The 25317-nt window shown below is 35.2% G+C and overlaps 1 long non-coding RNA gene across 1 annotated transcript; it reads left to right on the top strand.

Moving 5' to 3' along the window:
• The first annotated feature begins 6629 nt into the window (after window positions 1-6629).
• LOC117091001 lies at window positions 6630-25066 on the top strand. The gene is made up of 3 exons (XR_004440202.1): window positions 6630-6715; window positions 7471-7626; window positions 24706-25066. It is a non-coding gene; the product is annotated as an uncharacterized LOC117091001 (long non-coding RNA).
• Window positions 25067-25317: the final 251 nt, after the last annotated feature.

Raw genomic sequence — 25317 nt, 5'->3', positions numbered from 1 at the left:
TCTGAGTGTAGTTGTCTCAAACACTTTAGGCAGAGTTTGTAAGTGGTTTCATCTAAAAAATGTTCCTGCTTTTTGCCTTTTAAGAACCATATTCTCCCAAATAGGACAATTATTGAAAGAGAAAAACAAGGCATTAGAAGGGCAGCATAAATCCACATTAGTTTTCATGTTATGGTCTGATACCCACACTGTTCATTGGCTGTTGCATCAAGGTCTATCTGAAATACTTATTTGTTTCAACTGAGTTTGCTACAAATTAACCAAAACATAAGTAGGAAGTTAAAATTAAGCTTTTGGAAAGGGATAAGTTGTAAAATTATCTTTTGATAACTATCAAATAGAAAGAATAAAGTTAAGATCATATTCATTACTTTCAGAATATTAAGTGAACAGAAACAGAAACAAATCATTTTCCCTGGACTTGAGTCACACTCTTAGAAAAGCATCATAATATCTTTTTTTTTTTATTCTCAGGGGTGAGTTTAATGGTTCAGTGTATTTCTTCCGAGTTTCTTGAGGATAACTCCTATAAACTAAAAATCTAAAACAATACAATTGTAATAAAAGTCTTTGGTGTCAGAATCCTTAGGTAATTTGGACTCATCAATGAAATAAATATATTTATAAATAAAAGAAATACCTTTATATTTCTTATTAGCACCCAAAGCTCTATTCCCAATAAGTGTATTATAATTTCAATTAAGAACCCATTCTTTATCTAGATTTATACTCTGTAAAGTATTATGAAAATTTGTAAAAATGCCATATGCTTTGGCTTGATTTTTAAGTTTTGATGTTGCCAAGGTATAATTTTTTCAGAAATAATGTAAGGTCAAAACATTTCTGTTGAAGATAGAGATACTTTTTAATGGAGCAATATATTTAAAACATAAAACACTCATTTTTATCAGTAAAACATTGTCCAAGTAACCAATTAAACAAAAATGAAAAAAATGAATAAGGAAAACTACAATTGGCCTTTAACATGGTCTAGTCTGCAAAATTAGTAATTATGGAGACTTGTCTAGCCAGGCATTTCTGTAACTTCTGTTCCCAGAAGTTCAGTACCTCAGAGTTATCACTAATGACCACTTTTACTCATAAAATTATCATAACTATTTCTTCTACTAGATCTACTTTTTTTCTAATAATCCATTTATTTGTCATCTTCACGCATTTGGTTTATACTTTGTAACATGGCAATCAATTAAGCCCAAATATCTTTTTACTGTTATCCTTTTCATTAGAAACATTTCTTTTCTGTACATTCTCTATCTTTAACAAGCAGTTGATGGTAAATTCCAACTAATGATAAATGCTGAGTCAAATCAGATTATAAATGTGACAAGAACAATCTAATTGTTAGTTCTCACTTTCTTCTTCTCCTACCACTGCCTGCGCCTGAAACCCTTAATCATAAGATATGGTGAAATTTATTGTATGGCCTCACTGACTGATACATCATGAGTTCCTATGTCTCAGAATCTCGGGACAAAGGCTTCTTAATTATTATTCCCTATCTCCCTGTGGTGATATTACCAAATATGTTGTTCTTGGACATCATTTTTGGGATTATAGTGTAGCAGCATTATAGTCACAGCTGAATAGTTTACAGAAAACCCAAAAAGATATCCTTTGTATGTATATTACCTGTGTTGTCATTTATACCTTCAAAGATTTGGCTGCTTTGGTAAACTACGTATAATTCTGGATAATTTCAAACTGTCAATATATTTTCACTGTAGCCAAATGTGTTCTGTTATTGGCTCTGCATGATTAAATAACATCTGCAAAAGTCCTTATGTCTCTTTGACATTCCATAGGCCTTTTAAAAAATTATCATTCACTACTATGCAGCCACAGAAAGGAATGAAATCATGTCCTTTTCAGGGACACGGATGGAGCTGGAAGCCATCATCCTCAGCAAACTAATACAAGAACAGAGAACCAAACACCACATGTTCTCACTTATAAGTGGGAGATGAATAATGAGAACACATGGACATGGTGGGGGAACATCACACACTAGGACCTGTCATGGGGTTGGGGGAGGGAGTGCATTGGGATAAATAGCACGTGAGACTTAATACCTAGGTGATGTGTTGATAGATGCAGCAAACAACAATGGCTCAAGTTTACCTAGGTAACAAACCTGCACATCCTGCACAAATATCTTGGAACTTAAAATTTAAAAAAAGTTAAAAAATTATCATTTGCATCCTATATTCCTATCCTTTCTCTGTTTCATTAATTATTGTAATACCTTAAAACTTTCATTTTTGAATAAATTTTTCAATCTCTTTATAGAATTGTCAGAAATCATTTTAACTTCTGAACATCTCTAAAACAGGAGACCAAGTATATAAAAGAAGCTTTAAAATATTTTCAAGAGTCCTTGGGATATTTTTTCTTCTCTATATTTAAATAATAAAGTGAATCACAACACAGAATATGTAATACCTATTACATAATGTTTCCTCTTTTAAAAGTATGTATATTTTACTAAAATCTCATGATTTATGACTGCAATAGTATATCAAAATTCACCTAGCAAGGAAGCGTCTATAAATTTTATAGAAGAGCTGCCAAAGCTTAAGCTTAATTTTCAGTTTTCAATTTTAAGCTATTTTTTGAAAAGTGTAAGTAGGAAAACATGTAAGATTTTAAAAGCCATAGAATTCCTAAAATGATTAAATAGCATTAGGCCAGCCATTGGCAGTAACCAAAGGCAAAGAAAGAGGTATGCTAATAAATTCAAAAAGCAAACAGTAAAGTCAAAACATTTTATGAATCAGTATCTATAGTCTGTACTAAGGAAGCATCAAAGATTTAGGCTGGCAAAGAAATACAGAGAGCAAATAGATTTCCTAGAAATCTGGAAGCCTAAGACTTGGACAAGAAGAAGCAGGTCATCCTGAAGGGGATCTTGAAAACCAGACAAGGCTCCAGCAAAAAGAGAGAGAAACAAAGCAAAGAGCCAGAAGAATAAAAATGGACAGACGCTGAAAGAGCAGGTTTTGCATGAGGCATCTTTTCTCTGCTTATTAGGATCTTCAGAAGAAAAGAGCAAATGGCTTTCAGGCAAAGCTTGAGAAGCCAAAGGTTATTAATTCTCTGATTTATAAGCTATACGCTCATCCTTTTCTTCAAAGGCCTAACATCTTTGTCACTTGTAAATCTAAAGACTTACACTACACATTCTGCAAAGGTGTCCAAACCAACTCATTAAGGATGAAATTATTTTGTGTGAGTAGAACTTCACTATAGACTATCAAAGTAGTGTAAAGGCAAGTGAAAAAAGTGTATACCTAGTTGCTTTTCTTTTTTTCTCATACTCGGGTGAGGAAACGTTTTTCAAACCCACAACGAACTGTGATTTAGCAGCTAATACTTGATTTACGGTATGGTGGGAGAGGTCCATTTTATAGACATTACTGTCTACTATAGGAAATATAGGATTGTTTTTCTGCTTAGAAATGTCAGTTTCTCAGCTTCTTGAGGCTGCTTTGAATTCCCTTAGCTTCTTCAGTGATACTGGTGTTGTTTATTCTTCCTTAACAGGGAGGGGAAAGGGCAAGCATACACGGTGGTCCCCAAGAGTCCTTATAATTGTGTCTGCAAACAAAGAGCCAGTTTGCTCAGTTTCCTCACCTGGGCACCCTCCCACCAGGTCAGGTAGGAGTTAAACTAACTCCAAGCATTGTCTCTCCATATTGCATTTGCCAAAGTCAAACGGTCAGGGAGTCGAGATCTCATGAGAATTGCTTTCTCAGACCACTGATATTGACAGTAAATAACATATTCGCTCTTTCGCAAAGGAGGAATTTTTTATATTTCTTAATACCATCTGAAGTTCTATTCCTAATCTTATACTTGCAAAGGATGTTTATAGTGCCAATTAGTCAGAGAAGCTGTGAAGCTAAACATTTACCTTTGGTAATACATGACCTTCTCAAACTGGATTGCACGAGAAAATTAGCTCAATAGGAGACTATTTGATTGGCTGTTTTCTCAGTTTTCCAGTTTCACATACCACTATACCACAAGCACAGGAGAAAAGAGAGTTCATGACATATAATAAGTGCATTGGGGCAATAGGGTTTAATTCTCCCACAGAATCCCTTTGGAGAAGGGCAGCACAAAGCCTCAAGGTTCACATGATTTTCAAGAACTGTGAAAGACAGGAGATTTTATCCTACTTGCAGGCTGACAAATTCATTTGCCACAGTCATTTAGATGCTGGAATAAGAGATGAGACTCCTGGATCAGAAGCATAGGACTTTACTACTCACAGCACAGCAGGCAGCATTGGTTTCATGTTTGCATTGTGATCCTTCACCCTCTAAGTTTCATGGGGTTAATGAGGAGTAGTCCAAATGGGTGTACACATTCTCTAGGTTCGTGTAACTGCTAAAGAACCCTAAGGTTCAAAAACCCTAATTTTTGAAATGGTCTGCTGCTAGCATATCTGCCCAATCTTTTACCCAGAGAAAAATATTGTCTTTACTATCTTGGCTAGGGAAAAATTCAGCCTTCTACTCCAGAGGGAGACACTATCTCTGTCTTCTGAAACTATTTGCTATATCAATCTCCTTGCAGGAAAAAAAAAAAAAAAAAAGTTCAGAGCAAAAGCCTTCAAAGCATCTTCACAAGACATGCAGAAACTCAAGCAACCCGTGGAGAATTGTTGCCCAACAATGATTAGCCTCACAAAATCAAAGATGTTTCAGTCCCATGGGTACGCTTCCTCCATTCTCTGATAAAAGAAAAGCTATACAAAGAAGAGTAACTGTGAGTGAGTATCAGTCATGGCAGATAGTCGCTGTGCAGAAATTGTCTCTTACTTGAAATAACTGAGAAACAAATTAATCTTGGTAAATCACGTAGCAGAAAAGTTCAGGTTGGATATAGATAGTGTGCACTCTAAACTATATGTATTTTTTAACCTCTTACCAAGAACAGCCACCATACTGTATGAATAAATGAAACATTAGAGATAGCCTTCATAAGCCTACAGTGTTTAATTTCTTGATTTGGGGGCCTATGACACAGGAATACAGCTGTGCTAGTCATCAAGAGTCTGAGAATTGTACACAGTTTTGGCAGCCTCTGAAGGCCAGCAGTGAAAGAAATCAAGTAAAATTTCGTGTTACTAAAGGACCCCTTGGCACAAAACTTGTCAGTTACACTGGAAGTCCGGGGAGAAATTTATTACAATTTCAGTTTCTGCTGTAAAATTTTATTTGTGATATTTCCCTTTTTGGTTAATGAGTGAGATATCTCAGAGAATTCTGAAGCCTGGGACATATGTCCCATAGTATAGTGGAAGACACAGGAGTTGACCCTCATTGCTAAAAGATTAAACAAATAAAATTAACACAAAAACTAACATATGAATATAGTGCTTGTATTAAACCCCTCAAAAAATGTTTTAAAGATGTGAATTAAATGAATCAAAACTGATGAATGAAATTCTCTCATTATAACTTTGTTAACGTATCCATTTAAATGGCAAAAATCAAACCTCAAATATGTATATATTTGAGAAATATATTTGTTTCTAACAGCCTGAACTACTTCACATATTCTCTTTAGAAAATGACAACATAGAGTCATTAAAAGCATCCTTAGTTAAAAATTAATGTACCTCCTTCAAGCTCCTGATATTGGCTATAATTAAATACCACATAGAAAAGCAGCAGTTACTGTCCTTGTGAATCTATTAGTTTGAATCATTTTTTTCATTCAGTGTGAAATTTCATTGTCAAAATCAAGTTAAAATAACTCATAGGGAGTATTAAGTTGATTCAGCCAACTCTTTTAAAATAAAAATAATTCTAATTCTCTAATATTTAGGATTATCTTTATCATTTTAAAATTACCTCCCTCTTAGTTACTGTTTTGTTATCAGAAACATATATAGGTAGATAAAATCCAAAGATAAGCTATTTTATGTTTGCATAAATATGCTATTGATAAATTTGTCAAATCTATAATCAAATCATTAAAATAATATCAGGAAACAGGAACTAGAAAACAAATGAAAATGGTATACAGGCAAGTAATATATATCTGACCTAATCTATGCAATGAACCATACATAGCCATACATATGAGCACACACTCATTTTGATTTATACACACTTCTAACAAATTTAGGTATGTGGTTTTCAGGATTGAAAAAAGATCAAGAGATCAAAATAGTAATAGGGCAAATCATATTGCAATGCAGACAAGTGAAAATGAAATAAAATAGACCAACAAGCACATGAAAATTTTCTCAACATACTTAGTATCACAGAGAATTACCACAGGACCCAACAATCACAATCTTTGCTATATACTGAAGATAAATGAAAATAGTCCACACAAAACATTATACATGAATGTTCATAGCAGAATTCTTCATAATAATTGAAAAATGGGAAGAACCCAAATGTCCATCAAATGTTGAACAGGTAAATAAAATGAGTACATCAACACAATGGAATATTATTTGGCAATAAAAAGAAACAAAGTACTGATTCATAGTACAATGTAGAAAAACCTTGAAAGCATCATGGTATGTGAAAGAATGATGTCATAAAGCCCATATAATGCTTGATTCCATGTATATAAATGTCTACAAAGGCAAAGCTACAGAGACAGAAAGTGGATTAGTGGTTGCTAAGGAAGGACTAGGGTAGTTGGGAGTAACCCAACTGACTGTTAAAAGGTTAGTACTAAAGATTTTCTTTTGGGGATGGATAAAGTTGTTTTAAAATTAATTGAGTGCTGGATATGGTGACTTGTGCCTGTAAACGCAGCTATTCAGAAGGCTGAGACCAGAGGATTGCTTGAGTCCAGTTCAAGACTGGGCTAAGCAACAGCAGAGTGAGACCCCATCTCTACCAAAAAAAAAAAAAAAAAAATTGATTGGGGTCATAGTTGTGCATCTCTGTGACTATACTAAGAATCATTGAATTATACAGTTTTTAAGTAGATAAATTGTATGGTATGTGAATTTATCCCAACAAAGCTGTTGCAAAATAAATAAATAAAAATAGATTACATTACAAACAACAACAAAGGACACCATTAAGCTCTCTCTGTCCTTTGTCTAATAGAGTTTCCAAAGGCAAAGCATTTCTTCTATAATTGTATATTTCTGTTAAAGAAAATAATAATTATTCTTTTCTGTAAAATATTTCTAGCATCCCTTATACAATTAATGTAATTTTTAAAAACACCACCTTAATCTTTGTAAGTGAATTGAAAAGAAAATATGTATACATTTCAAATAAGATATTTATAAATATCTCCTAAATAAAACCATATATACTCTACTTCCCAAGAATGTATAATAGAATATATTATTAATTATGCTGCCTCTCTAGCAGTGAAAAAATATGTAAAAAAGCAAAATGTTTGATAATGGTATTGTGTACATTTTTGTATATTCTATTGTAACTATTTTATTTGCTTCTCTAGGGTTTTCACTGAAAAGAATGCCAAATGCCTCTAGAAGTAATAAAGAGACTGAACTAATCTAAAATTCTGTTTGAAACTCTCAAGTCACTTGGAACCAATATATGTTATCATTATCCCATTCCAGTCTATCCTCATTCCTGTCCATCCTCAATTACTGTAAGTAAATGATACAGTGTTAGGAAAACTAGCCCTAGCAATTTCTGTAACACAGCATGCTTAATGTGGTTCCCCATAAGCTCTATCCTTTAAACGTTTGTTAACTCAGCTTCCCTTAGTCTTTCTTTTAAGTGATTGAAATGGAGCAGTAGACACAGCTACTGTGTATTAAAATGCACAGTGAAGTATGATTCTTCTTTTACCAATGGTTTGCATTATTTAAGGATTGGAAGCATGGAAGAAATTTGCATATTTTAGAGACTATTAAGTAAGGATACATGTTTCTGAATAGATTGTAAATATATCTGTAGGAAATAGCACCCTAAACCTAATATGCACACCTACACACGCACACACACACTCACAGACAATATGCTCACACACACACACATGTACAGCCATTGAAAAGAAGTAAGAATCTCAAAGGATGGGACTACCCCTGAGAGCAAACCAGGCTGCTGTTCCCCAGGCTGGAGCACTGAAAAAATCTATGACGTTTTCAGCCTGAAATAGCTCATGGCACCTGCAAACAGCTTAGAGCCTGAAACCTATCAAGCACTTGTCTGTGCTCTAAGGATAAGACTCTAAAAAGGAGAATCAAAATCATTTGCTCAGAGAACTTTTATTTTCATCAGAAGAAAATGACATTAAACAAATAAATACACAAAACACCATACCAAATCTCTTAATATATGAAGAAATAAAGCAAGGAAAGAGAATGGAGAACAATGAAATTGTGTGTGTGTGTGTGTGTGCGCGCGTCAATGCACACACACTAATGCATATAGGGTGCACAAGAAAGACTACCAGGAAAAGAGGTTATCAAAGTAGAAATATGATTAAAATGAGAGAGTGAGAAATGCAACACCACGGAGGAAAAAGATTGAAGGCAGTGAGGAGTGCAAGTATAGTCTTTTTTTTTTCTATAAAACATTGATTTTTAATTTTGTAATTAAAGTGACATAGCAAAATAAGAATGTTTTTATTTCTAACTTAAATATCTTTGTCAATGTTGCATCAGAAATCAAATATTTCTTGGACCTTTTCCAAAAGACTTATTAATTATCATTATAGTTGTTATTATTATACAGTAATACATTGCTTAAAATACATTATAAACTTTGTTTCTTTTTCTTTATATATGACATATAAAATTATGAATTTTGTAACATGATCCATATTTGAAAACATTTTAAACAGCATGACGATTCTCACAGAAATGCCACTGGAATCACATAAAATGTTCAAATGCTTGAAATGTTTCCAATTTTTGAAAGTGCCAAGCACAATGCTTGACACATACTAGGTACTTCACTTTGTTCACTCATTCTCTCATTTACTCATGTACTTATTCTAAGAAATTTAGGATTAAGGAGAAATTGTACTATAACAAGAATTACAAACACAAGCTTTTATCAACACATTTGGCATTTTGACAAAGACTTTGGCAATGGAGTGTGGAGAAGATGAGAGGATGATCAAGATTTCAAACTGCGTGGCTAAATTCTATCAACTAAAGCCCTGGTTAAATACTCAGTGCATTTCTAAGTCCAAAGCCTTCATGGCAGAAACAAGATTGGATTTCTTACGTAGGAAGGAAGGGCATTGTCAACAGAATGAAATCAGCAATGGAGAAAGTAGCTGAAGGTGAAATTAGCAAAATATCAAAAAAAAAAATTATAAAGCTATGATTAAGATTTTGTTATGAGTATAATGACAGAAGAATTGTAACAGCTTTTAGAGGACAACTGATACAAATGAAGCTTCATTTTTAGAAGATTATGCTGGCAATTTTGTGGAGAATAGACTCTAAGACAAGAGTGGAAAAAGGCAGACCAGTTAGATGAAGACCTGGGCACACAAGAATGATAGCTTGAATTAGGATTCAGAGGTAGGATTGGCAAGAAAAGTCAAGCTGGGTATATATTTTGTATGCTAGCTCAACATCGCTCATTGATAAATTGGAAGTGAGTAAATGAAATAAATAAGAAATTACACATTTTCTCCCATGGCTGATTTAGTGAAGGAGGGTGCTATATACCGAAATGGAAAAAACAAAGAAGAATGCATTCAAAGAACCGAGTTAATCAATAGTTCTTATTAGCAGACATTCAAGTAACAATGTTGAATAGGCAATTGGATACATGTCTGGGATCCAAGTAAATGTTAGGATTCAAGACAGTTTTACAGTTTACATCAGTTTATGGTTGATACCTTTGTTAGGGTATAATCTAAGCTACTATTACAAAAAGATCTAAAAATATAATGACAAAAGTTAATTTCACGTTCATATAAAAGTCCAGTGGCAAGGGGCTACCCATGTAACTCTTGAAATTAGTATATTTCTAATGAGGCTTACTTGATTTGACTCACCAATCTTAGGCAAAGCTGCTGCTATTTTAAAGAGAAGGAAGTTCCTTTCCTGATTTGACCCAGAGTGCATCTCTTTGTCTTTGAACCATAACCACTTTTCACATAGCGAGTCCCATCATCAAATTCAGTATCCTGTTGTTACAGCACTTGGGCGTTCAAACTTGTACATCTATACAGTGCCAGACTCTGTGGTAGACTCTGAATATACAATAAACAAAAGAGAATTGGTTCTTGCTTTAGAGAGAATGAAATCTACAAGGTACACGGAATAACATCAAAAAGTGATTCAGTCTACAGGAGAAGTACAATATTTAATAAAGATACCTAGGAGAGAAATGCCCTTAAGCTCAACTTTCAGGTTTCAGCTTATAGACCCCTACCTGCTGGCTTATGAAATCCTTTGTTTTCCAAATTAAGACCTTCCTATCTATCCTTATCTGGCATTTTTCTTAACAAGTTCTACATTTCATCATAGAATACCACCCCATTTGGTCCAAGTGAGTTTCTTTCTTTTTCTCAGAATAGACCAAAAATTATCATCTTGTATTGAAGCTTGAACACCTAAGAAGGAAAAGGGTTATATCATAAGTGGCTTACAATAAATATTGTATCTTGTCTACTTTTGAGGCTAAGTATCAGCTTCCATAATGACTTACTGGAATACTGTTTGGTAAATATTTTATTTTATTTTTTTCTCTTTCCAACTTTTATTTTAGGTTCAGAAGGTAACTGTGCACATTTGTTACGTAAGTGAATTGTGTGTCACAGGGGTTTGATGTATAGAGAATTAGGTTACCCAGGTAATCACCATAGTACCTGATTCGTAGTTTTTCAATCCTCACCCTCCTCCCACCCTGTACCCTCAAGTAGGCCCCAGTGTCTGTTGTTGCCATGTTTATGTCCATGACTACCCAACGTTTAGCTTCCACTTACAAGTGTGAACGTCCTGTGTTTGCTTCTCTGTTTCTGCATTAGTTTGCTAAGGATAATGGCCTCTAGCTCCTTCCATGTTGCTGCCAAGGAAGTGATTTCATTCTTTTTTATGGCTGCATACTATTTCATGTTGTATACGTATCACATTTTCTTTATTCAGTCCACTGAATATTTTGAATATAACCCCTGCCTATGCACAATACTTACAAGATATATATGAATGTAATTGTAATTGTCACATGGAAGACCATGTTAAAGCATTAATAAATTCACTATAGCTTTTTGATAGCATGCAATTGTTCAACCAAAATGGTATATAAATGGCAAGTATTGATTTTGCTGTTTATATTTGTGTTTCTTATAGTCTATTCTTCCCAGGCAGCCAAAGTAAATACATTAAAAATAAATCGAAATCGTGCATTCCACTCAGAAGACTCAACTGACTTCCCATCTCATTTTATAACCCACAAGTTCCCACATGATTTCTACTTGTTCCTGCATTCCTCATCTCTTTCTATTTTCTCTCTTGTTCACATGATTCTGGTCATATTGGACATAATGCAGTTCCTCAAGCTAAGCAAGTTTCAGTCTCTTGCAGTCACTGTTCTCTCTAGAATGTTCTTCTCAAAGATAGCTATCTTTCTCCCTCATATTCTCATTACCTTCTCTGGCGTACAAGAAAATACTGTTGGAATCCCATCCAGACCCCTTTGACGACTGCAGCACCATCCTCAGCTGCTGTTGGTGTTGACTGAACAAAAACTTACACCTGACCCTCATTTATCCAGACTATTGATCTCAGCCAAAAGAAGGTGCCTTCCCTCTAGGTCATGCCCCACCACCTCAGCAAGCAACCAACTGACACAGACTACCCCAAGAAGGGACGGATTCTGCAGTACCATTGCTGCTCCAGAATTTCCTGTGGTTTACCTGAAAGTCTCCAGCCAAGTCCACATTCTTGCTGATCTTTCATCCAGCTCTCTCCCGTTTGCCTCATTTCCCTTGTGCTCATAATCCTTTTCCTCTAATACACCTTTTGAATATGAATCTCCATCCCAGGCTGTACTTCTAGGAAACAGACCTAAGAGTTGCCTTCCTTAACCACCACACACCCAAGAACTCCTTGTGTCTCTTATCTTACTTTACTTTTTACATAGCACTGATTGCCATATTGCATAAAATGTTTTTATTGCATAATATGTTTTTATGATCTATTTTTGTTTATTCACTTTTTCTTTTGTAAACTCCATGTGGTCAGGGACATTTTTTTTTTGTTTACTATATTTCCAAGCCTACTAAAGGACTTACTTATTATAGTTAGTCAATAAATATGCATTGCTGAATGTATGAATAAATGAAATGAGACAATGAATATATTTTATCATTACCTCAAGATGCCTTGGGCAGGCGCAGTGGCTCATGCCTGTAATCTCAGCATTTTGGGAGGCCAAAATGGGTGGATCACTTGAGGTCAGGAGTTCAAGACCAGGCTGGCCAACATGGTGAAACCCCGTCTCTACTAAAACTATAAAAAATTAGCCAGGCATGGTGTAATCCCAGCTAGGCTGAACTAGGAGAATCACTTGAACCCAGGAGCAGGAGGTTGAGGTGAGCCAGGATCGTGCCACTGCACTCCAGCCTGAGTGACAGAGTGAGACTCTGTTTCAAAAAAAGAAACCAAAAAACCAAAAGTGATGCCTTGTTCTTGAAAACACTGGGAACCAATGACCTGAATTAATTTCATCTACAGTAAATAATGACTCTGTTTGGAACCACCATGTGTTCTTGCTCTTTCAAACTACATCAACACTGGAATGCTGTGAGAATTGGTTCATTAACATGTCTTTCACAAGCCTTCCAGACTTGAAACTCAAAGTCTTTATCTTGCTGTATTTTCGTAGTCAAATTTCCCTCTAGATCTCTTAATTAGCATATGTTTCTTAAATAAAAATTTATTTTTTCAGTCAGTAATATTTTAAACTCAAATCTTAAAAGTTCATTAAAAGTTCATACTGAAAACAACTAAATGAAAACGTATATATTTTAACAATGAAATCTATTAAATAAGGAATGCATTGTAACTCTAGAAGGGCCAGGGTGCACATTACTCATATTTAGTCAGAGACAAGTCCTAGAAGGAGTCTAGGGAAGTTTCTGAAAATGGATTTTAAAATAAGGTAATAGTTATTCTACTATACAGACACTATTTGGCTGTAAAACCAGCGAAGAAAAGGAACAGAGCCTACATCAGAGCTTTGATATGAAGGAAATACTGAAATTGGATATGACACATCAAAAATATTTAAATATGAAACTACAGAGACTCTGGCTGAGTTGCAGCGTCTTCAATTCACATGTTCTCGAACAGAACTCAGTCTTGATGAGTGTTTGCAGAAAATTGCCTTCATTGTCTACCACACTCCACAAAATGATGGCTCATTTGAGTTTTACAGATTTAAAAAGCATTTGAGGTTGCCTGCCACAAAAGTCTTTTCATTAATCAATAAATAAAGTTTTATTTAATTTTTTCACAAAGATAACTTTGTGGTCATGAACGCCTGCTGTCTGCTCCGTTAAAAATAAAGAAATCTTCTAAAGAGACTCTCTCAAACATATTCAAATATAGGACTTGGAAAGATATTTCATTCTAATTTAGGAGTACATAATTAATGTACTTCTTTGCAGCTAGCATTTAATGTCATTGCTTTTATGGTTTATGATGTGAAGTTTGTTTCTTTTTATTTAACAGAAAGGTCAATGTGACTAATAATTAGAACTATGACTCTGAGAGAAGAAGACTATAATTAGACTATTTTTCAGTGAATAAAAAAGTGTCAGAAAAAAAGAAAGTGAAACATTCGTGTCAGCAAAGCTGGTTTACATAAGGACAGGAAAAGTGATTCTTTTATGCAGATGCATACTTAGGTGACCTTCCAATAATCTAACTTAATGATAATTTAATAATTATAAATATACATAAAGAGCATGGTCTAGATATTCGAAATAAAGCAATGGTTCTCAACCAAGAGTGATTTTGCCCATAAGAAGAAATTTGGCCATTTCTGGAAACATTTTTGCTTGTTATGATTGGAGGGGGTACCACTGACTTTTAGAGGGTAAAGTCCAGGAAAGCTGCCAAACATCTTACAATACCTAGTCAGTGCCTCACAACAAAGAATTATCCAGTTGCAATGCCAATAGTGCCAATTTTGAGGAACTCAAAAGTTACAAAACCTTTTGATTTTGAAATTAATGAGTAAGCTTTAAATTAGCCCAGAGTAATTGGAGCTCTATGGTGAGATGGCTATCTATTGACATTGTATTGTGAGATGAATTTTGTAACCATTGTAGATTAAAAGGGGAAAAATGAAGGGTGCTATACTGAAAACTGAGCATTCTGAGACAGTACTGAGATTCAGTACACTTAGATCTCATGTAAATGCCCATTGGGGCTATTCATTTATTGGGTAGGAGGCAGGATAGAAGCACTCTACCACAAACTCACTATGTAGCAGAGTTTTAGGGACATAAATAGTTGTGAAGATCTTCATAGCTTCATTGATCCAATGACATAATCAGTGAGCAAATATTTGTTGAGGGCTTACTCTATGCTGGACACTGTTCATGTTTTGGCCAAGATGGTTAACGTGATCTCTGCATAGAATTCCCTTTTTTTAAATAGTGGTTCGCTTCATGAAAATGTTAGTTTTTCATTCGAAGTTATTGTTTTTGTTTCTTTTGCATTCCTGTAACCATTTTCTGCAAACATTTGGGGTAAATTCAGGATCATTATATACAATTAAAAATTGATTTAGAGAAGGCTTACTTTTCACTTTTCTGGTTTCCAACACACCAGAAAGGCTGGAAAGCATTCACGCTAACCACCAGATATTTTCTTCCTCTGGAGAGCTCCGGGCCCAAAGACAGGCCAATGTCCCTATTACAGGCTGAATTGTGTCTACCCTATTCCCAAATTTACATGTGGAAGTCCTAATGCCAGAATATGTACCTCAAAATGTGACTGCATTTGAAGATAGGGTCTTTAAAGAGGTAATTAAGCTTAAATGAGCTCATTAGGCATAGATTCTAATCCAATATTACTGATGTCCCTCTAAGAAGAGATTAAACCACAGAAGCAGGCACAGAGGGAAGACCATGTGAGGACACAAGGAGAAGGTGGCCATCTACAAGCAAAAGAAAGAGGGCTATAAAGAAATAATATTGCTGTGCCTTTGATCTCAGACTTTAGCTTCCAGAATTGTGAGAAAATAAATTGCTATTGATTAAGCTACCCAGTCTGTGGTATGTGTAGTAATGCTGTATTATGGTAGCCTTACAAATAAATAACATTGGATGGGTACTGGATGAGCAGGGACTATGAAATTTTCTGGACTTCCCCCCAGCTGAAAGTGTAAGCCTGGATAAGTTATCTAAATTATGTAAATCTCAGATTCTTTATCTGTAAAATGACTGTTAACTGAGTGATTTCATCACTTCTGAAGCTAAATTGCTACATTTTTAATTTAAAAAACAAATAATTAAAAATATTCTTGGCCGGGCGCGGTGGCTCAAGCCTGTAATCCCAGCACTTTGGGAGGCCGAGACGGGCGGATCACGAGGTCAGGAGATCGAGACCATCCTGGCTAACACGGTGAAACCCCGTCTCTACTAAAATATACAAAAAATTAGCCGGGCGAGATGGCGGGCGCCTGTAGTCCCAGCTACTCGGGAGGCTGAGGCGAGAGAATGGCGTAAACCCGCGAGGCGGAGCTTGCAGTGAGCTGAGATCCGGCCACGGCACTCCAGCCTGGGCGACAGAGCGAGACTCCGTCTCAAAAAAAAAAAAAAAAAAAAAAAAAAAAAATATTCTTTAACACGTTTCAAAATTGTTTTTAATATCAAAAAAATTAAATACATAGTCAAACCTCACCTTTTAGAAGTCAATAATATTAAAAAAGATGTAGAGCAAATGATTTGAGGTTAATTACTTTTGTAAGCTAACGTAGTGGAAGATCTTTGAAAGTTTTACCAGTTTTACAAGCAAATTATTATAAATATTATTTTTACTAAGAAACATTGCCTCTGAAAATGTTACGTGACCAATGGAAGAGTTAAAATTTCATAAATACTTTGTCAGATAGATTGACATAGCTTGATTAAAACAAGAAAATCTTTCAGGCATTTATATATCTCTGTTTTTCTTTGTTTAATTGCATCTTAATCTATGTACTATTTACACAGGCTAAAAATAATTAGGTGAGTAACAGCTAATGAGTTTCCTCAGCAGGACTTTGAATAACATATTTTTAAAAAAAGTGTTAAATAAAGCAAATCCATAAAAGTAATAGGTTAACCAAAGGGAAGATTGGAAAAAGTGGCAAAAAATAATGGCACTTGAATTACTAGAGAACAATGACAAGGGACTATGTGAAGAAAGTAATTGAAGAAAACAAGTATACTTTCAAATTACCTTGCCCACAATAGCAAAAACTCTAGCCATTGGTTTTAATTATAAAGAAAATAAATTATTTATCTGCATGATATTTTATATTTTAGTCATAAAATTAAAACTGAGCATCGTATTTTAGCACTTGACTGTATCCAGGGGAGGGGAAACAATATGAAAAAAACAAAAACAAAAACAAAAACAAAAAAAAAACAGAAAAGAAAAACCATTGGCCCAAAAAAACAAACCATCTGGTGAAGTCATGAATGACTGAGTTGAACAGCAGGGGAGCCTACTGTTAATCAGTTTTGCAGTCAATTAAGAACTCTGTCGAGAATATATTAAAGAGTACTATAAAAAATACAGTGACCCAAATAAATTGCTTAAGGAAAAAAATCAAAATCAGTTAACAGATATTGCATTACTTTCAAGTTGAATAATTTTAAAAATTACCAGGAAAAAAAACAAGTGTTTGCTTATTGCCATGATGGAGCAATGTCCTCCAAATTTTAAGACTCCTCTACTCGATTATGTTGATGATGACATTCCAAGAGAATGGGAAAATTTTCTATGTCCTACACTTAATAAACACCAAGAGATAATTGCTATTAATGCTTCAATTTGGAAACACAGGATAAAATCGATCCTTAGTTGTAGGTGACAAACTGTTTTGAAACTGAAAACAATTAAATGTTCTTTGTAAAGTAATCTTTTATGTTGCTAGCTGTCCTCACAAATTCAATCTTTCCTTCTTTCTCCTTTTTTTTTTTTTTAAAAAAAACACCTTATTTTACCTTACACAGAATTAGGATACACAACTAAACTACAGATTTGACTTTTCATCCTTCCTAGCAGACATGTGTGGCCAAGGGATTAAGTTCAGGTCAAATAGGATGTAATCTCAAAAGACACATGCAAGTATAATGTCACTGCCTTGAAGATGAAACCAGTTATTCTGAACTTCCTTTCTTCTGCTTCCAATCCATGAGAAAGAGGATCATACCCTATGTAATGATGGAACATCAAGCAGAATATTATCCTATCCTAAACATGTATGCATGAATGACTCTCTGAAGTAGACCTATTCCACTGGTCTTGATCTCTCTCCTTTCATGAAAATATGAGGAAACAGCCTTCAATTTCATGTAAAATAACTATTTTTGGTTCATTTGTTATAAAGATTTATCTTATATCCTACCTAATATAAAAATTTGATCAGAGACGTGAGATACCACAATAATAAATACTCAAAATATTTGTCATTGGCCTAACAATTAGGTGGATGAAGAGGAAGAAACAGATATTAAATTGTGAGAAGCTAATAACCTATTTATTCCACAAAACCAATAGGAAAAGAAATGCAACCTGTGAGAAATTGGAACTCCGGCAACATTCACGCTGATCTTACTGCTCTAGAAAACTGATTGGAAAACTCAGGATACTGGTGAGTGTTTATGGCTCCCTGCTTTTTTTAGAAAAGTCCTTCAGGATAAAAAAGAGTTCATGTATAACAGGCCAGCTTGCAAGAAGTGATTGAAGGAAACAGGGCTTTCTTTATGGACACCTTTTCTGTCTGCAGCATTTCATCTACTTTGACTGAAAGATGTGTGGCATTGCAGGACTAGAAAAATCAACTGCTTTTGTGCTCGAAATAGCAGAAGCTAAGCCTATCCTTCAGAGCCTTTCTTTAAATCCTCCCAGTAAGAATTTTTAGTCAAATAATAGGAGCAACCTAGGTTTGAAGTTCAGATTAACTTCCTAGTTAAAGCCTGTATTTTTAGATGACCTTTGTATTAGTCAGGGTTCTCTAGAAGGACAAATATATATATATATATATTTCCATGGGAGTTTATTAAGTATTAATTTACAAGATCACAAGGTCCCACAATAGACTGTCTGCAAGCTGAGGAGTAAGGAGAGCCAGTTCAAGTCCCAGAACTGAAGAACTTAGAGTCTGATGTTCGAGGGCAGGAAGCATCCAGCGCAGTGCAGTAGAAAGATGTAGGCTGGGAGGCTAGGCCAGTCACTCCTTTTCACATTTATCTGCCTGCTTTATATTCGTTGGTGGCTGATTAGATTGTGCCCACCAGATTAAGGGTGGATCTGCCTTCTCCCACCCACTGACTCAAATCTTAATCTATTTTGTCAACACCTTCACAAACACACCCAGTATCAATACTTTGTATCATCAATCCAACCAAGTTGACACTCAGTATTAACCATCACAACCTTAAACTAGCAATATTATATTGAAGGCAAGAGGGAGGGCTCAAGCACAGAAACAGCATGTAATATAAAATCTCACAGGCTTAAAACCTATGAATAAAGGAATCTTTTAGTGTGGTGATTTTTATGTAAATTTTGTTACACACAAGTAGGCTGGAATCTTAATGAGATTTGAAAAAGGAGACCTCATTGCAAAGAAACCCCAAATCTGACCAACAAGAGCCTATGATTGTCCCTAAAGCAGTGCTTATGGAGGGCATATTCTCAATGCATAATTTAGTTGTGGCAGAGAAAGGTAACAGAAAGAATAAAAGCTTACTCCAACCCAAAAGGGAAGAGCCATGTGACTTAAAGGACAATGGATCACAGAGTTCCTCTCATAGATCAAGGCAAGAGCCCAGCTGAAGAATTTAGTCCAGTGCAAGAACAAGGTCCTTAAAATCATTGCATACCAGATTTTTGTCATTTCTGTAAAGTGATTGTCTGCTCCTATTCTGCCTATTTTTATTAACAGGAGTTTATCATGGTGATTCTTATGTTCCAGCTTCCCATTGCATATTAGGTGTCAGGGACATGCAGAATTTGTATATTAGTGTATGAGTTATCAGATTGCAAAGGTCCAAGTTCAAACTTGTCAGAGAGGAAAGTACAACACTCAAACAGCCCCAATTTTTATGTGAACAGGATAAAGGAACATTGCCTAGCTGATTTTGAAAAAGAAAGGGTATGCTGACACGTGGGGAGAAGGTACTTATGGAGTGAACAGAGGAGTTGACTGAGTCAAACATTTCACCAGTATTTCTTGCCTAATTTTTCTTTTAAAAGACAGACTCTTTGGGATTTTCACTGGCCATCTCTTCACCCACCTTACAGATTATGCTTCCCAGTTTTTCTTGCAGCTAAGCAGGACATTGTGTCTAAGTTTGGCGAATAGGATGTGAGAAGTTATGTGAGTACCTTCTGGATTTTCCCCTTAAAAACAAAGATGTTTGCCTTAGATTTCCTCTTCCTAGTTATTGCAGTTAGATGGTGGACATGGTGATCTAGATTTGACAAAGTAGACGAGAACATCCTAGAGGATAATGGAACAATAGAATGAGTGAGACCAGGTCCCTAAATGAACTAGGAAGGCACAGACACCCCAGCCATCCTAGACCGTTCACTTCTGGATTGTTGCATTCAAAAGGAGTAAACTTATGCTTCAAGTTTGTATCTTGGACTCCTTTATAGTAGCATCATAGTCTACATCCTCACACAATATATAAATTTAACCTAATAAACTCATGATTACAAAGGACAGTTAGGATTGAGAAATAAAACCAAATTTATAAAGGCATGTATCCGAAAGAAAATAGTAAACTTTTATAGAACAGGCATGATGAAAGACTATTTTTAGTGGAAGCAAGGAAAGTATCAGATAGCTTCTGGAAGACCTGCTGTGATGGATGTTTTCCACACAGATGTTATACTCAGGCACTTTATTTAATTTCAAAAGGTGCACCATATGTACATCTGTCTCAATAAATGATCATATTTTATAATTATAAGACTCTTTAAATCATCTGTCAGACATATCCAGATGCCAAATAAGTAAAAACCTCCAGTGTTAAAACCACTACTCAAAAATAATTTATACACTTGGGAAATGAAAATTAATGATTCATAAGGCATTTCTGAATATGCTGTTATATGCCCAAAATAGTACAAAGTCTACAGGACATGGACAAGGGTAAAACATTGTATCTACAATCAAAGATGTTCTAACCTTATTGAAAGTACAATAATCCACTTTAAACTAGTTTTAAGTTGCTATTTAAAATTAATGCTTCTAGCTATAATTTAATTGAAAATTATTAGTGTTTACATGTAATACACCAGTGTGTTAAAAACTAAATAACTAAGACATTGCTGCTCTCATAAAAGAACTTATAATGTGAGATGAGGTTGGGAAAGAGAAAAGAAAAGATACAAATACATTCCTTCACACAGACACATACAGATACACACAATTATACACATAAATAATATAAGGCAGATGTCAAAAAAAAAACAAATAAAATGTATCAATTTCACAGAGAGTCTGGTAAATTATAGGCATCGAGATTCCTAAATGGTTAGAAATAGAGAACATTTACTTACCCATCCATTCAACTCATTTTTTTTTTTAAAGGCATTCATTATGTATCATGTATTGTGTTCTAAGTACTAAACTCCTGCCAATGGCCACAAGAGTGTCCACTGAACAACAGCTTAGTTCTGCAATGCAGTTATTCTGGCTAGGTACTGGGGATGCCAAGGTCAGTGAGAATGCACAACCCTGTTCTCAAGGAGCTTACAGTTAAGAGAAGAAGAGGTAGGGATAAGAGAGAGAGCATTGCCCATGGAGATGAGACAAAATAATGAGCAAAGTCAAAGAAAAGGACAATGTTGAGGGAGGAAAGTAGCATAACAATATTCTGACAAATTAGGGGAAATATAGAAATACAGTAAAACTCAGTGTCAAACATTAGGAATAATATATTGTAAACGAAACTATAAATAATATTTGAGAAGCTCATAATCTAACAGAAGAGGTAGAATTGGAAACAAACTATTATAAAATACTAAGATAAATATTTCAATCAAAGACATGCAGTATCATGGTAGCAGAGGTGTCAGATGGCTTCTGCTTTAAGAGAATCAGGGATGGGTAAACAAATTGTTTACTGAGTATTGTACTTATTTTTTAAAGAATGCATGAATGTTTCATATTTGTGGTCCTTCATTCTTCTCTGGTTGGCACCAAGCTGTGTGTGTGAAAGAGAGAGAGAGAAATTCAAGACGTGTATTTAAAGTGATAAAGCATATGATAAAAAAGGAGCCAATAACTAGAAAAGGGCGTCTACATTAAAATTTTCAGAATGAATTTGTTTTTGTCGGCCCTATGTGCTATCTTTCTAATCAAAAATACCCAGATTAAAAATATATTGTGCCCTGGATGTCAGATAACTTCTTATTCTCATATTCCTATAGCTGCTTGCACATTTGTGTTGACTTTGACTTAGAATTCGATACTTCTTTGAGTGCTCCTGAAAGGATATACTCTTGCATAAGTAAAATTAATGAGTACTTTACTGATGATTCCATAAAAGACTCAGAGGAGGGCACTTACATCCTCTACTCTACAGTAAACAACCTAAAAATTAATATCAGTATTTCTGTACGTAAAATTTCCTTCCTGAACATTCTGCCATCATGAATTACATTGGCCCTTCTCTCACTCAGATCCCAGCCTAGATGTTTCCCTCTCTCTGACCTTCTTTTCATTCTGCTATCCTTATTTCCTTTTGCCTCTTCTCAAGAGCCTAAAAGTTCACTTCTATGTCTACTGCACTACAGTTTAGCAATAGAATTTTTTTCCTGAGCACGTATTTGGGGTCTTACACTCCACCTTCATAGACTAAACAAAGTATATTTTCTCAAGAAATGCTGATAATTTCTCTTCAGAGAATTCCATTGATCAAGATGAAATTTTTCATCTTACTGCATTATGAATCATCTCATGTGGTTTATTGTTGTTTAACAGGACCTATGTATTATAATCAAAAAGGTAGTAGACATTCTTTCACATACACAAGTTAAAAGTCCTGCTAGTACTATAAATTGATTAAAACAAACATAATAGAGGGTCCTCTGTTCCCTTCTGGCCTTTGATCCTTGTCTATTACCCCACATTGTGAACCTTGACCAAGTGAACAACCATAAGCCTTATAAAAACAGTTCTCAGAAAGTACTCTCCTTACAGTTACTAAGATGGGACTGCACTAATAATTCCAAGCAAGAGGCATAAAAATGAGACTAAACTTCAGCTGAAAGTTTTGCAAGAATTAAAGATAAAAACTGTTAACCTGAGTCAAGCCATAAGGACACATGCCCGTCTCTTCTCCTTTCCCTATAAAATTCCAGTCTGGTTTCAACTCAAGCAGCTACCTGATTTTTAGACACTCCGGATATGCATCAACTGTATCCTATCTTTGAGTTACTTAAATTACTTTATTTTGATAACACAAAAATACAGTGATGAGCTGCACACACACAAAAATAACAACAACAACAACAAAAACCATTATTTATCATGTGATCAGTGGCTTACAGTGAAAAGTAGAAAACCAGAAAACCTCCTTTTCTTCATTTCTACGTTAGCAGATGGTTGGTCTTGTGAACAAGTCATTTGCTTGAAATATGTGAAGATGAGAAAAGTTGTACCAATTAAATCAACCTCCTTCTTTTCGTCTGAACTGCAATCTTCTCTATGGCCCACTTCCTGGTGCCAGCACATCCTGTTCTTCCGTCCCCATTCCAGATATTACAGGCGTATGGCAAATTCTGGCTGCCTCCTAACTGTCATGTAGACTAAATTTCTAGCCCCACACCCAGGGACCCTCTCTAGAATCACAGGAGAGATCTTCAAAACTTATTTTTATTTTATCCTCATTCTGTTAACATCTTTTTCCTGTTTCCTGTGAAACTTTCTCATTTATCCTCAAAGGATAACCACCAGTTTCTCTTGTATCTCTTTGCTTACTAGTCATCAAAGTGAACTCTATACCATAATCACATTGTGAATTGCACTTAATGAAGATTTTCAAACCCCTATCCTCATAAACATTAATGAGGATTGAGCACTATGAGGTTTGGAGTAGATTTATCCACAAGGAAATTTTAAGAGAAGAGAAAGTAAGGCAGAAATCACATCCCAGACAAAGGAATAGCACCAGCTAACAGACCAGGACTTAAAAGTCAGCAGTACCCTACTTAAGAAATACTCCACTTAGGCTCTCCCACTGAATATTTATGGTGATAAAGGGAGGCTAAAACAGGAAAAGCAAGACATAGTCATATTTTGGAAGAATCATTATACAGGATTGAGACATTTTCTTATAATTTAGTACATGATGATAAACCACGAATCTTTTGAAAAGTGGGTAATAGAATCAGGATCCTCATTTGAGAAAATTAATCTAGATGTCATGTACAGAAATGATTGGAAGAGAAAGGTTCAAGAAGAAAGCAGACCAATTAGAAGCTGCTGAAATTTTTAAAAAGGAAAAAACCAAAGGAACATAAAAAATGTAAGACCTTCAAAAGTTGACAACTTCGATGTTGAAAGAAAAGGAGAAATGGAATCAAAGATGATTCTGGATGTTGATCCTTAATGACAGAGAGTACATCAGTGCTAGAGACAGTGATGAAGAGGATGGGGGGAGAAGGCAATATATGATGAAATCACGGGCACTCATCTGAAATTTGAGAAAAAGTGATTTTTGTATCTTTTCTGTAAACTGGCATTTCTCCAGAGCCCCATCCATTCTTGGGAATAATTAAGTGTGCAAAACAGTTTAAAAATTAGTTTGAATCCAGGATTTCTCAGATAAAATATGTTCAGATGATTAATCCCTCCTTCTGGGAGAGGAGTATGGCTTATTGCCCCTATGGCAAGAAAGAGGAAACACTGACTCCTCTGATGCTTATGGTGTCTTGCTCTTACTCCTCGGTGGTTCAACAGCACCCTTTGTCCTCCTGGATTCTGATTGCTTTGCTCTCTTCTGGTGCTGAAAGCCTATGACTAACACATCTCAAAGGCCATACCCTGGCACAAACACTGCTGCTTGTGAAATTCATACCTCACTACCTTCACCACAAATCTTGCTGTAGAAACCTCAGAGATCTACCTGCAAACCTTATTTGGCCCTGGTTGCGGTGGTCCTCCCTTCAGTCCTTATTTGGGAATCACTTTATTTCATCAATAATGACCTTCTTCTGGCAAGATCCATAGGGAACCAAGGGTGCCTTAGAAAAGCCACACTTGGGACCACTTTTTTACCTTAACAGGCTATACTGACACATCTTGAAGTGATTCTACATCAGTGTTTTACAGACCCCCTGCAAGTATCCTCCTTCTCCTGAAGTCCCAAATGGAAAACAGGGGTCTCTCTCTGACTTTGCTAGTATTCTCTCTCTTTTTTTCCCACATATCTTTTGTCCAGAGCCCAGAGAAAGGAAAATGTGCACCTATAATTAATGGTTTCATTCTAGTCTCTCTGTCTCTTTCTTCTTTCCAGAATCTATGGGACAAGACTTCACAGAGAGCAGGGTGATGCTCTTTAAATTATACAGGAGCTCTGAATTGACTGCTCCAAGATGGATTATTTATTTGCAAATATGAAGAATATAAAAAATAATGGAACTCCTCTCTAGAGAACAGCTAACAATCTGATTTATCATTCTGGAGGCAAACCACCAGAACCAACCTCAACCCCACGAAGCCTTTCTTCCATCTTACTTATTTATCCTTTCTCATTTTTATTGTTTGGGTGCTTTCTGTTTGCATTTCTACTGTAACAAATCCTAATCTTCCTCAGGCATATTGTTGCCTCAGGCAAACTAAGACAATGGTCTTGTACTGTGAAAGACAAAATAAAAAAGCACATCAATAATTTTTTAAAAACATTACCCCAGCTGTATATGTTGAGTTTAAGCTACCTGCAGAGCGTTCAGGAAAGTAAATCCCCCTTGGTAACCTGGAGAGATTTGTTTTCCCATTTTAACTTAAATTCTAAGCAATGTTCTAGTTTTTATTCAGCCTCTCATTATGATTAACCATCACTAATAGAGCTGGGCCATAAACCAGGAGGAGTTTTACATCTTTAAACTCAAATGGTTTAAAGAACACC

Source organism: Trachypithecus francoisi, unplaced genomic scaffold (assembly GCF_009764315.1).
Source record: "Trachypithecus francoisi isolate TF-2019V2 unplaced genomic scaffold, Tfra_2.0 Lachesis_group11, whole genome shotgun sequence".
In the NCBI taxonomy this organism is placed as follows: Eukaryota; Metazoa; Chordata; class Mammalia; order Primates; family Cercopithecidae; genus Trachypithecus; species Trachypithecus francoisi.
This window is presented reverse-complemented; position numbering and strand designations above follow the sequence as displayed.